We start from the raw sequence: 14,366 nt of genomic DNA on the forward strand, positions 1-14,366 counted from the left end.
TTTATTTCTTATTTTTTATGAAGCGATCAGAAATTATAATTTACTCACAGACTCTAGCGTAATAGCGAAACTGACGGCATAATGCTAAAAAACTATATCACATTAATCATTTGAAAAATACCCAATGATTATTCTTAACTAAGCATCGAAATCGTTCTCTTACCTACAATTCTTAATTTCCTCTTTTTCTTTTTCTGCATTATAGTCTTCAATCTTTCGAAAGGATTGTTTTATTAATGGAAAATAAAAAGTGTATAGTTTCATTTTTGAAGCCTGAAACGCATGATGACTCAATGGTCAAGGAATTGAACTGTCATTGTAAAGAAATGGATTTTAGGCCTCAGTGGCTGATTGAAGACCTTTCATCAGCTTCAAATGGGTAAATACCAGCTTGTCTTGGAAGTAAGGTTGGTTCAGTGCATCCATACCAAATTATCGTTATTGCCATTGGTCATGAAAATGTGGAAATTTAATTTCTGTAAATTCCTTAGTCCACAATGAGCTGTTTTAGAAAATATTAACTTTTAGAAATTGTACATCCATTGAGTCAAAATGCCCCAACTTTAACAGAAGAAATCAAAAATAAACATTATTATATGAGGGCATACAAGTGCTGAAATCAGCTCATGAGCTAAAATAGTTCACAAAAGGCAACTCTATAAAAATTCCGGATTTTACTAGGGTAAAAATCAGCAGCCATGTCGCATGATTATGCGGCATGTAAAAGATCCCTGGAGTGCCTTATTGGCTCATGGCATTTCCGGCAAAATTAAATTCCTAGTGCACTTTAGCATCCAAATAGAGTCTCGGTGCTGCCATCTAGTGTGGAAGAAACTAGACGTCCAAATTAACATGACCAACAGTATCTCACCCATTGTGGTGGTCCTGAAAGAGTGGATACCACTTCTAGAGAATGCACTAGGTCTGCTTATCGACAAGACCGATTGTGCAGCTCATTGGAAGAAAAAAAAACTAGGGTAAAAATTACTGGCACCCTGAGTGCTGCATCCATTAAATTCATTTGGCCGTATAAAGTTTTGTAGCGTAATTCTTACAGTAATATTTATTTAATTACGGTGATTCAATGATTTCACAGTAAACATTACTGTTAAATTTACGGTATATCAGATTTTTGTTCGATTAAATTTTAGTAATAAAATAGACATCAAAGAAAAAATTACTGGCACCCTGAGTGGTGCATCCATTAAATTCATTTTGCCGTATAAAGTTCTGTAGCTTAATTCTTACTTTAATATCTATTTAATTACGTTGTTTCGATGATTTTACAGTAAGCATTACTGTTAAATTTACGGTATATCAGATTTTTGTTCGATTAAATTTTAGTAATAAAATAGACTTCAAAGAAAAAATTACTGGCACCCTGAGTGGTGCATCCATTAAATTCATTTTGCCATATGAAATTTTTTAGTGTAATTCTTACAGTAATATTAATTTAATTACGGTGATTCAATGATTTTACAGTAAACATTACTGTTAAATTTACGGTATATCAGATTTTTGCTTGATTAAAATTTAGTAAAAAAATAGACTTCACGGAAAAAAATTACTGGCACCCTGAGTGGTACTAATTTTACCGTCATTGACCCGGAATTCTTTTTCACAGTGTAGTTGGGATAAAAGCAAGCACTCATTTATTGAAACAAAATCAGATATTTTGAGCAAATAGTAAATATTTTGCAAAAAAAACTATTAAATAATGTAAAAGACAGTAAAAATGTAACAAAAATTAACTTCAAATTTTAAATCAAATTATGTTTTTCATTGGGCAAAGATAAGACAAAAGCCGCGTAAAATGAGAAATTCATTAAAAAATTTATTAATTTCTGGCACTTTAATTGAACAGAAGTTATAAAATATTTTCCATTGCTGCTAAATTTTGTTTTAAGAGAATTAATTAATAATTCTTATACGGAAAAATTGCAATTTCATTTTCACGCCATTATAATAATGCCTCTCCATTATCTTTTAATTTTTCTTTCATGTTACAAAGCTGTTGATTGTAAATGTACATTTTTATATGAAATGGAGTTATAAGTTTTTGTTCTTTAAAGTGTGAGATATTTTTCAGTATTTTTTTTTTAAATTCTTCATTTAACTTAGTTTCTGTTTCATCGTTACATCTGTGTACGAGAAAGCATATGTTTCCATTAAATATTAAGAGGCGTTCTGGCTCAGGAGCTAGAGCGTTCGTCTTCCAATGAGGTGAACCGGGATCTGACTTGCACCGACCATAGTGCTGACGTGAAATATCCTTAGTGGTAGAAGCCTCATAGGTTAGAGTCCCCATTACGACAGGCTAACCATGGGAAGTTCTCGTGATCTTCCTCACAATGTAACGCAAATGCGGGTTAGTTCCTAAAAAAAAAGGCTTCCAAAATGTCTTATTTCTCCTAATACTTTATCCAGGAGGAATCTTCTGGATTGGGTTCAAAATTACAAGGCTCCGTAGCTGAACATTAATAGCCGTAAACCCCAAAAATTGGGTCAGCTGTTCAACGACGGCTATAAAATTGTAATAATCATCAGCATTGGCACGACAGCCCTTTGTGAGCCTGGGCATTCCTCAGAAACTTTTCCCATTCTGTCCTTCTGTAATATAGAATAATATATAGTATTGTAATATAGAATAAAATTAAGAAATAAGAATCGTTCTGGCTCAGATGATAGAGCGTTCGCCTTTCAATGAGGTGAACCGGGTTTAAATTCCAGCGATGGCTGGTCGATACGAATTCCGCTCCCGGGTCGCACCAATCAGAGTGCTAACAAAAAATATCCTCAGTGGTAGACGTGTCCTGGGTTAGAGTTCCCATGTCGTCAGGCTAACCGTGGGAAAACTCAATGAAAGCAAATTTCTCTCAGTACATGATCCAGGAGTTCCCTTGTCTTCTGGATAGGATTCAAAATTGACAGGTTGCGAAGTTGAACATTAATAGTCGTAAACCCAAAAATTGGGTCATTCATTCAACGACGGTTATAAAATAAAATTAAACTCTTTTTATGTTTTTTAATTTTGTTTAGATTATTTAGTAGTTGAAAAATTCGATTTGGAAAGCATTTACTATTTCGTGTAATGCTTAACACTTGACTCTCGACTTATGATTTTTTCTAAATAAAGTAGAATTCTGCTCCTCATGTTTATTCAGCTTATAAATAGCACTGTTTCCCAAATACAAGACAATTATGAAATCCAAAATTATCAATATTCATAATTGTAAACATTTTCGAAAATGAACAATTGAAATTTTGTTTTAAATTGTGTATTCTAAATTTCATAAATAGTAATTATGTAAAGAATTCATGAATAGAAAATGGTTACAGAATCTGATACAAAAAATAATACAAATGAAATGTATAATTTAACTCATTTTTAAAGAAAACTGATGTAAGCATTAATTTCATAGGATTTGTAATCTTAAATATAAAAATAAAAACACTATATAAACAAAGCATTGTTTGCTCCCTATTACTTTTAAATAAATATTTACATATTTATATTTTATTTTCTTAATATTTAAAATCATTTTTTTTAAAACAATGCTGTCCTTTTTATTGCCAATATGCATTTGATAATAGAAACTTTTAAATGCTTAGTACTTCTGCTGCTTGAATGCTAAGTTTCTTCAAAATTTATTTGATATCAACAAAAACTTTTATAAATATGACAACGAGTGTTTTTGAATAAAAATACGTTGTTGAAAACTTTAAAAAATATTTAGAGAGAATAAAAAAAGCATATTAATTATATCAATATATACTATTACATTAGTTGCGATAGACTACTAAAAATATTTTTCATATTTATTTAAAAAAGTATTAACTATTCAGTAAAACTATTTCAACAGCTTAATATTTACAATGCTTAGAAAAATTAATTTCAAAAAACTCACTTACCAATTTAATTTAAAATGTTAAAATTTTATTTGATAACAGATTAAAATATATGCTTATAAATTTTAACTAGTAATTGTTTTTCGAATCGAAATTTATTGTTTTATAAATTAAATATCTGATTTAAAATTTATTTTCTTCAAAATTTATTTTAAATAGCAAAGTAACTAAATGAAACGCAGTATTTTAATGAGAATATTTCATCAAAAATAGTCAAACTTTAATTCTTCCAGTAATTTTTCTGTTTTATAGATGCCAGAATATAATTAATTTTTTTATTGTTTCAAATTAGAAAAAATATACGTAAGGAAAAATTATGCTTTTAACGAAAATTACTTACTTTACAAAAATTTATCATCTTTTTTTGTAGACAAATTATTTTTCACGGCATTAAAATATTAAACTCATTAATTTCCAAAGCTCTTGTGCCCTATCTCGTACTTAAAAAAAATCAGTATTTCATTTATTTTAAAGAAACGACTTCATTCGTGAGTATATTAATAAGAGAAGTAGTTACATTTTTATCTAAAATTTCAATATACTATAAGATTGTATATCTGCTATATATATATATATATATATATATATATATATATGTATATATATATATATATATATATGAATATATATATATATATATATATATATATATGAATATATATATATATATATATATATATATATATATATATATATATATATATATATATATATATATATATATATATATATATATATATATATATATATATATATATATATATATATATATATATATATATGTATATATATATATATATATGAATATATATATATATATATATATATATATATATATATATATATATATATATATATATATATATATATATATATATATATATATATATATATATGAATATATATATATATGAATATATATATATATATGAATATATATATATATATATATATATATATATATATATATATATATATATATATATATATATATATATATATATATATATATATATATATATATGAATATATATATATATATATATATATATATATGAATATATATATATATATATATGAATATATATATATATATGTATATATATATATATATATATATATATATATATGAATATATATATATATATATATGAATATATATATATATATATATATATATATATATATATATATATATATATATATATATATATATATATATATATATATATATATATATATATATATATATATATATATATATATATATATATATATATATATATATATATATATATATATATAGTCTGAGGTATCTGGTACCAAGCGCTCACCAACTGATCCTGCAATTCCCTCACAGTGCGAGGGGGTAGCGTGGCAGCACGAATTTGGTTTTCCAAGTAGAACCACAAATGGTCTATTGGATTACGGTCAGGTGAATTTGGGAGCTAAGACATGACTTGAAAGTCACTGAAATGTTCCTCGACGATTCGACCCTTATGACATGGTGCATTATCCTGTTGGTAAACACCATCCCCCGTAGGAAAAACTGTTGCCCTGAATGGGTGAACCTGGTCTGCAACTATGTTCAAGTAGCTTACAGACGTCAGGGATTGTTCTATGAGGTTTATGGGTCCTAATGTGCCCCATGAAAATATTGTTTCATGGCGTGAAACCATGAAAACCTGGGCGAGCCCATTGTTATAGATGGTGGGTGGTCATAATGTAATGGCTCTTCGGTATATATATATATATATATATATATATATATATATATATATATATATATATATATATATATATATATATATATATATATATATAATGTACTGTGATTTAAGACACAATTTTTTCGAAATTCTAATTATTTCACCAAATGACTTAATTAAACTATTTTTGCAATTTAAAAAATGTCTCTTTTTCATTATCAGCAATAAAATCAACAACACTATACGACCTAGATAGATTTCGTACTAAATATTAAAAAAAACAATGTACAATAACTATATTTAAATATAATCCTGTACATTGCATGAACCGTGAATAACTGTTAGATGGAGAACGGTGTTGAATGTCAACATTTGCACAATCGCTCATTATATTTCTTAACGTTTGCTAAATATCTTTCTTTCCCTTATAGCATTAAAAGTTGACATTCACCAAACTAGGGGGGAATGTTAATATAGCGAGGATAAGTTTTCTTTACCATATTTCATAAGACCAATCATGTGTTTTGTAACATTATGCGCCTCTGCCTGGCATACCTTTGCCCATTATTTCCTACCCTGAATGTTTCGTAAGTTTAAAAGCTACTGTCTAGAATTGAATACGCTGATATTTTTGAAAGTTAAGTGAAACTGTCCATCATATATTTTTCCGGTATTGCCTACACTGATGTATTTCCAAGCTTGAATGCAGCTGTCTGTTATTCCACACACTGATTTTTTTTTAAGGTTAAGTGTTTCTGTCCGTTCTACGTTTGCAAATTTATGATCTTTAAGATTAGCTTTGACTTCCCCTAAAGCAAATCTGTAGTTGTTAAAATACCCCGAGCATCGTAATCCACCAGAATATATTAAAATATTCGGTCCTTCACAATCGCTTTTGATATGTAATGACATTCTCCCAAAAAGTCACCGGTGACATTCCTTAGTCGCGGTCATCCACAGTAACGTATAAACTCTAACAGCAAAGAAGAATCTGTGGTGTAACTACCACTATAAATATTAAATACTAGTTCGCTAGTATATAAGACATGTTACCTTGATTTGTACGAGAGGGACCTTTTGATAGATAAAGGTTGATATAGTCGTTAGTTAGAACTCCTTTATGCTGACCTGCACACGTGATATGAAATCGTCATCATCGATGGATGTTCACATTAAACAGTTGATTTGCTTAAAATATAACGTTCAAAAAAGAAAAAAATCCGGTGGAATAAATAAAAGTTTCCTGGCTAATAAACAAGGATGAAGAAAAAATAATGTGCGAAATGATATAAATAAACAAAAGTGAAGAAATAATATATAAAGTTTAAAAAAAAGTGATAAAAAAACTGCATGAATCAACTAGTGGTATTCGTTAATCAAATTCTATCAGAGTTAAATTTCTGGAAGGAGAGTAATGTGGCTAAGTAGCACTATAAATATAAAATACAAATTCACTAGTATATAAGACTTATTAACTTGATTCACACCAGACGTACCGTTTAATAGATGAAGGTTAACATAGTCGAAAATTATAACATATTCTGAAGAAATAAGGCAACAGTTTTAAGATTTCTTTTGCGACTACTTGTTTACATTAAATTTAATCAAATCTCAAAAATTAGATTTGAAACTATAATAAGGTGTTTGTTAGAAAACAGCAAGAAATGTTTCATAACAATAAATATTATTTATTGATATATATACATTGTCACTGAGAAAATAAAATAAAGTAAGATGATGGTTATGAAGTTTTAAAGGGGATTTCCATTCTATTGATTTTCATTCTACCCGTACCATCAATGTTAAAATATTATTCGAAATTAGAAAAATGCCCAAGAAAGCAACATCAGTTTTTAAATTGCTTCAAAGTCTAATTAAGGAATTAATAAATTTGAAATGAAATTTACAAAAAAAAAATAATAATTGGCATCTCTATCTTTTTTATGTTTACTGCAAACTTTAGAAAATAAATCCTTATCATATACCTAAACACTTACTAAAATAAGTCATTATATAAATGGGTCGTTTATTTAATGGTTTAATTTTAAAAAAAAAGCAGCGAATTAAAATTACTTAAAATAAAGTACAGTTTTCTGAAAGGAAACACGTTCTTTATTATAAAGCAGCAACATTAAACCTTCTGCTTCAAAAACTCTCTCCTTTTCTAAGAGTCTTTTCATCTTGAGTTTACCCGTTGCCTTGGTAACACAAATACATCTTTCGCCGACACCTCTCGGGTTCAGCGTATTTTACTTTCGAAAATTACTTTGTAGTTATTTAATGGCTGAGCTTATCATCGTGTATTTGAGCTTCTGTTAAAACGTTCTATTTCATAAGAGAAAAAGTTTGGGGTGGGGGAGGTTTAACTATGATAGAGAGGGAACACAAAGAACAAAAATAAAACCATCGACTTAATTACGGATAATTTCATTTTCCGAAGAAAATTTTCGATTATGATACGGTGGAGTTTGGTACCTTTTAATAATTTGGCGTCAGAAAATGATCGAAAATTGAAACTCTTGTTTACCAAAATGAGTTCTCCCTCATCGGTGAAGAAAATGATTATGATTTTATTCTTGAAATTTGATTGCTGGAAAATTAATCACAATAAATGATCAATTTAATAACCATTCCTGAATCAGTTTTCTTAATTGTCTGAACTCAAATGAATATTAAAATCTTAAATTGTTAACCATTTCCTTATTACAGTAATTTTCTTATTTTCTTCATATAAAAGAAAATGATTATTTTCTGATATGCTAAGATCTTTTAACAACGATAAATTCTGACATCAAAGATAATTTTTAATTATTGTAATGGAATTCTATGTACTAGTAATATATTAAGTATAAGTATTTATTAAAAATGTATAGATAATTATGAAGAATACAACCTGATATATATTTATTTTTTAAATATTATTTTATTTATTTTTAATAATATAATATTAATAATATTTGAATAATAAATTTATAAAGAATTTAATTTTATTGATGTTCAAAAATTCTGTAATGAAATGTAATAAAAGTTCTGATAGATATTTATAATCTGTAATAATCTCATATTTATTTAAAAAGATGTATTCTGATGGATACTTATGAACAATACTCTGACAGAAATTTGTTATTCATGATATTTATTTCGATAAATATTCATAAAATTTATAAATGTGTAGATTTTTATAGTTTTCTGATTGATTTTCATAACAATATAGATTTTCTTAATATTATATTCTGATAGATATTTATGATTCATAATAAGATTTTTTTTGTTTATGATAAAAAGTAATTTGGTAGATTGCTATTATTAAAAACAATTTGCTGTTATATTTAAGAAGGACTCATTCTGCCAGATATGTATGATTTATATAATTCTGATAGATATTTATGGCGAATATATTCAGATATGGTGAGTATAGTTTGATATAAATAGCTATTTTGAGATGCCCTTGAAATATTTCTGGTAGATTTTTTTGATTAATATGATTCTGATAGATATTTATGACGAATATATTCAGATATGGTGAGTATAGTTTGATGTAAATAGCTGTTTTGAGTTACCCTTGAAATATTTCTGGAAGATTTTTTTGATTAAAATGATTCTGATAGATATTTATGACGAATATATTCAGATATGGTGAGTGTAGTTTGATATAAATAGCAGTTTTGAGTTACCCTAGAAGTATTTCTGGTAGATTTTTTTGATTAATATGATTCTGATAGATATTTATGATGAATATATTCAGGTATGATGAGTATAGTTTGATATAAATAGCTGTTTTGAGTTACCCTTGAAATATTTCAGGTAGATTTTTTTGATTAATATGATTCTGATAGATATTTATGACGAATATATTCAGGTATGGTGAGTGTAGTTTGATATAAATAGCTGTTTTGAGGTAATTGTAAATTTTATCCATTCTTGGAATAAAAATAGTTGCTGCTGTTAAAAATCGAAAATTTTTGAAAATAGTTTCATTCGTTCTGTAATAATTATTTATTTAAAGTCTTAATCATCGTGATTAATTATATAATTCATTAGCAAAGGAACTAAATCTTTTCAGTTAGTAAAATCCCAGTAATTGTTAACGATCTCTTTTTTTTAAAAAAATATATTTATTCCTTTTTAAGTTATTTTTTAGTCAAATATTGAGTAAGAGTGATATGCAATAATTAGATTTAAACAAACTGATCGTAAAGCTGAATAATAAGGCGACAACTAAAACTTTACCATTCAATTTACATTATCGTTTCAAGATTTTAATAGTTTACGCTATACTTAATGGTAGTACACATTAAATAAATTCTGTTTTTACCAAAACATAAAAGCAAGAACGAAATTTGAACTCCATTTGAAAGAAACAATTGCTCTCCAGCAACCTTATAAATAGCCGAACCATCTGGTGGTATTTATGATACTTGAGTACTTCAGATAATAAATCAAGTCAACATCCCACGCAAGGCTGAAACTGACTTTTCTTGTTACTTACCAGTGTAAGAAGTGACTCCATAATAGTACATCAGTCAATGGTCATTGGACAGAAAATACATTTTTTCCTTCCTTATTTTGAAAGAAATTGTAAAGTTCAATTTCAAAAGAAGATAAATTGATTTATTAAAGCAACTATTTTAACTTTCTTTACACTTATAGAAAATGAACAAATAATCTTTCAAATTATATATAATGGTTTTTAAAACCTCTAGTCGATTTAAAATTTAGATGGTGATATTAAGAATTTTTAAATGCTTTTTTTTTACTCTTGTATACACTTGAACTTAAATTTGCAAGAAAGGCAAACAAGCATTACTCATCTATTTTTTTATCCAATTTCTAAAGAAAGGCTCCCCTTACAGAAATTTAAGGTATTTTTGAGGTTATTTGAGTTTGTTTTGAGGTGTCAAGGTAGATTTGAGCTTTATTAGAAAATGATTTTTATATCAACCTTAAGAAATCAACCTCCCAAGGTGTATAATCAAGGGGAATAAAGTTGTTTTATTCACACTTGAGGTTGTTTGAAATCTACTTACCAGCTTAGGGAGGTTGTTTTTGAGGTGTACGGATTATTTTTCCAACTCTTCAAACACTTGCGTATATCTGAGAGATGAATACTAAAATTATTTCTGATGTTGTTTTGTGAGGTGAAAATGAGGCTGAAATTTAGATTTATTAATAAGGTTATTTTTGATCCAAAACATAGTCTAATTTTCTACTTCAAGCGTATTTCTTTTACATCTGTCAACTAAAATACAGCCGGCTGTATTTTGTCGGCCAAAATACAGCCGTACGAAATCTCATGCCCAAAATACTGCCTAGTAAAAATCTCAATTAAACAAAATCTTACGATTTCAAAATCTCGCCTTGACGTTGAATCGTGTGTGCAGATTATTATTAATGCTGCAGCTTGACATCTTTCACAAAAATCACCTTCTCTTCCCTTTTTTGTCCGGCTTGAGACCAACCTCTGTGTGATTTGTGTTTATTTTCTATTTATTTATTTATTTAAGTTTATTTTTTATTTATTTATTTGTGTTTATTTTTTATTTATTTATTTATTTGTGTTTATTTCTTATTTATTATAATGCGGCTTCAGTCTCGTAACAACAATAAAGCTGTAGAGCAGGGATGGCGAACCTTTATGCACCAGCGTGCCATTTTTTCTAAAAAATTGTTTAATGAGGTCATAGACGTGCTGACAAATAGTTTTGACTTCTTGATTATTGGGTAAATAATAATATTAAATACTATCAACTCAAAACTCTTTTTTTACTGAAAAAAAAGTACATTTTGCAATGTCTCAGTTATAAGCGTAATTCAACTTAAAATGAGATCAGTGTGACTTCCATTGTTGCAGATTAGATGACAAGTAACTTATATTAGGGATATAAGATGTTAGTTTAAGCAGAACTGTTAATTTTTTTCGCTAGTTATTTATTGTTAGCTTGTTAATTTTTTGTGAATTTTAATTTAATTGTTAATGTGCTTCATAGTGAACTTTGTGATCGGTGGCGTGCCGAAAATATTGAATCACGTGCCATAAATGGCACGCGTGCCATTGGTTCGCCATCCCTGCTGTAGAGTATCACCTAGTAATTAAGATTTTTGAATAGAATCTTACTGTGTGTCTAATAGTTTAGCCAGGGACTTTACGTAAAAATACAGTAAAGATAAAATTAGATTGAATTCTGTTTGCAGGCTTGATTCGTCCTTTTATTTTAAAAACATTAATTTGTATGATCCTGCAGTCAGTATAATTAGCATTTTTTTCCTGAAATGCAAGACTTCCACATGTATAATATTTGGAGTCTACTCAAACATTGCATAAATTGTAACTAGAAAAAAAAAATTATATGCATTTTGTTTCCTTAAATAAAAAGAATAAAATGACGCTTTCCGTGATAAAAATGTTTTTCAAACTTGAGACAAAGAATAAAGAAGCAGATCTGCTGACTCGGAAGAATAAAGACTGGAAACTAAACAATCACCAAAAGAGATATCGTCTGTGTAAAGTGCAAATCTCCGACTTTGCTTTTTTCATCAAAATGTCAAAAGCAGCTGTGTTTGTCAAAAACCTCTTTTTTGCCTGATTACGAACTCCAAAGTTTTAAATTTACTTTGTCTTCATAAGTTTTTGCAAATGTTATGAATGAAGTTTATAACGCTGTTAAAAATGAAGAAATATAAATTTTTTCAAATTTCATGAATTGGATGTAAGGTATTTAAAAGGTTTTCTAAAAGTAAATTTTTTCCTCTTTAATGAATTGGATGTAAGGTATTGAAAAGGTTATCTAAAAGTAATTTTTTTCCTATTTAATGAATTGGATGTAAGGTATTTAAAAGGTTCTCTAAAAGTAAATTTTTCCTATTTAATGAAATGGATAAAGGTATTTAAAAGGTTTTCTGAAAGTAAATGTTTTCCTACTTAATGAATTGGATGTAAGGTATTTAAAAGGCTATCTAAAAAAAATATTTTTCCTATTCAATGAATTGGATGTGAAGTATTTAAAAGGTTATCTAAAAGTAAATTTTTTCCTATTTAATGAATTGGATGTAAGGTATTTAAGAGATTTTCTAAAAGTAAATTTTTTCCTATTTCATGAATTGGATGTAAGGTATTTAAAAGGTTTTCTAAAAGTAAATGTTTTCCTATTTAATGAATTGGATGTAAGGTATTTAAAAGGTTTTCTAAAAGTAAATTTTTTCCTATTTCATGAATTGGATGTAAGGTATTTAAAAGGTTTTTTAAAAGTAAATTTTTTCCTATTTCATGAATTGGATGTAAGGTATTTAAAAGGTTTCCCAAAAGTAAATTTTTTCCTATTTAATGAATTGGATGCAAGGTATTTAAAAGGTTCTCTAAAAGTAAATTTTTTCTTATTTAATGAAATGGATGTAAGGTATTTAAAAGGTTTTCTACTAGTAAATTTTTCCCACTTAATGAATTGGATGTAAGATATTTAAAAGGCTATCTAAAAGTAACTACTGCAGAAACACGTGTGACTTTTTATTTTTAAGGAATATGAAATTAAAATTTTTAATAAACAAATAAAATATCATGTCTACATATGCGCGATTTAACTTAAAGCAAACTTTGTTTCATGTTACTTCTACAATAAAGATTGAAAAAATATCATCTATAATATGAAAATAGTATTAATGATGATGGGGGCCTGGATAGCCAGGTCGGTTGGGTGCTGGGCCCATGTCCGAGAGTTCCTGGGTTAGAACCCCACCGGCCGAAGCCTCCCCGTGTTGTGAATGGTGATTGATGGACGTTGAATTTGTCAAGTCTCACAGTCGTCCTTGTTCACCTAGCAAATCAGTACCTCTGGGGGTACTGATCCAGATGTTTCCTTGTCTTTTGGATTAGAAGCACTAGTTTTTATAATAATGACATGATTTGCACGAATTTATAGGTAATACTTTTATATTTAAATATATATGTAATGGATTTTTATTCAGGAGATTTTTTATATACTTCCTATTTGGATTTATTTTTAAGGTATTGCATTACAATGTTAACCAATTGATACACGAACGTAAACAAGTGCAAACCGGTTTCATCCGAGTAAAAACAATACAGCTGTATAGTATCACCTGATAATTATTATTTTACGTAAAAAGTTATAGTACGTCTAATAATATGGGTAGAGACTATTAAAACTGTGAGTATCAAGAAATATAAAAAATGCATGTTCTATTACTAAGTCAGTTTCTTTGACAGAAAAAAATACAGTTTAAACGTTGAATATATAGAAGTTTTGAATTAGCGTCAGTGCCGATTTTAAGAAGTCTAAAATAAAAAATTGCGTATCCATTACGAGAAGTGCAAATAATCGTATTCCCATCATTTATCAAAACGTCAAACGCAGCCGCTTTCGTCAAAGATGTAGTTTCTACTTTAGCGAACATCAAGTTTTATATATTTCATCTTCGAAAAGAAGATATAGATTAAAAAAAATAATAAAAATATAGATTTATGTGAAAATGCGGCAGATAATCATTCTTTTTTTTTTTATCTAAGAAGCCTGCATGAGTTAGCTGCTGAAAATTTATCGAAGACAATTAATTTTTAGGTTTAGAAATGAGTTTTACGATGAATATTGTTTCTAGCTTGATTTGTTTATAGACTATGATTATTGTTTATATAACGCTAGAAGTGTCTGCTTAGCTGGATTACTTTAACTCATTACTTATTTCTTAAAATTCGGAACCTTTTTGTAAAACAAAAACTAAGATACTTTTTTTAAT

The sequence above is a fragment of the Parasteatoda tepidariorum genome, chromosome 3 (genome assembly GCF_982258835.1).
Source record: "Parasteatoda tepidariorum strain Cologne lab strain chromosome 3, Ptep-v5.0, whole genome shotgun sequence".
Classification (NCBI taxonomy): Eukaryota; Metazoa; Arthropoda; class Arachnida; order Araneae; family Theridiidae; genus Parasteatoda; species Parasteatoda tepidariorum.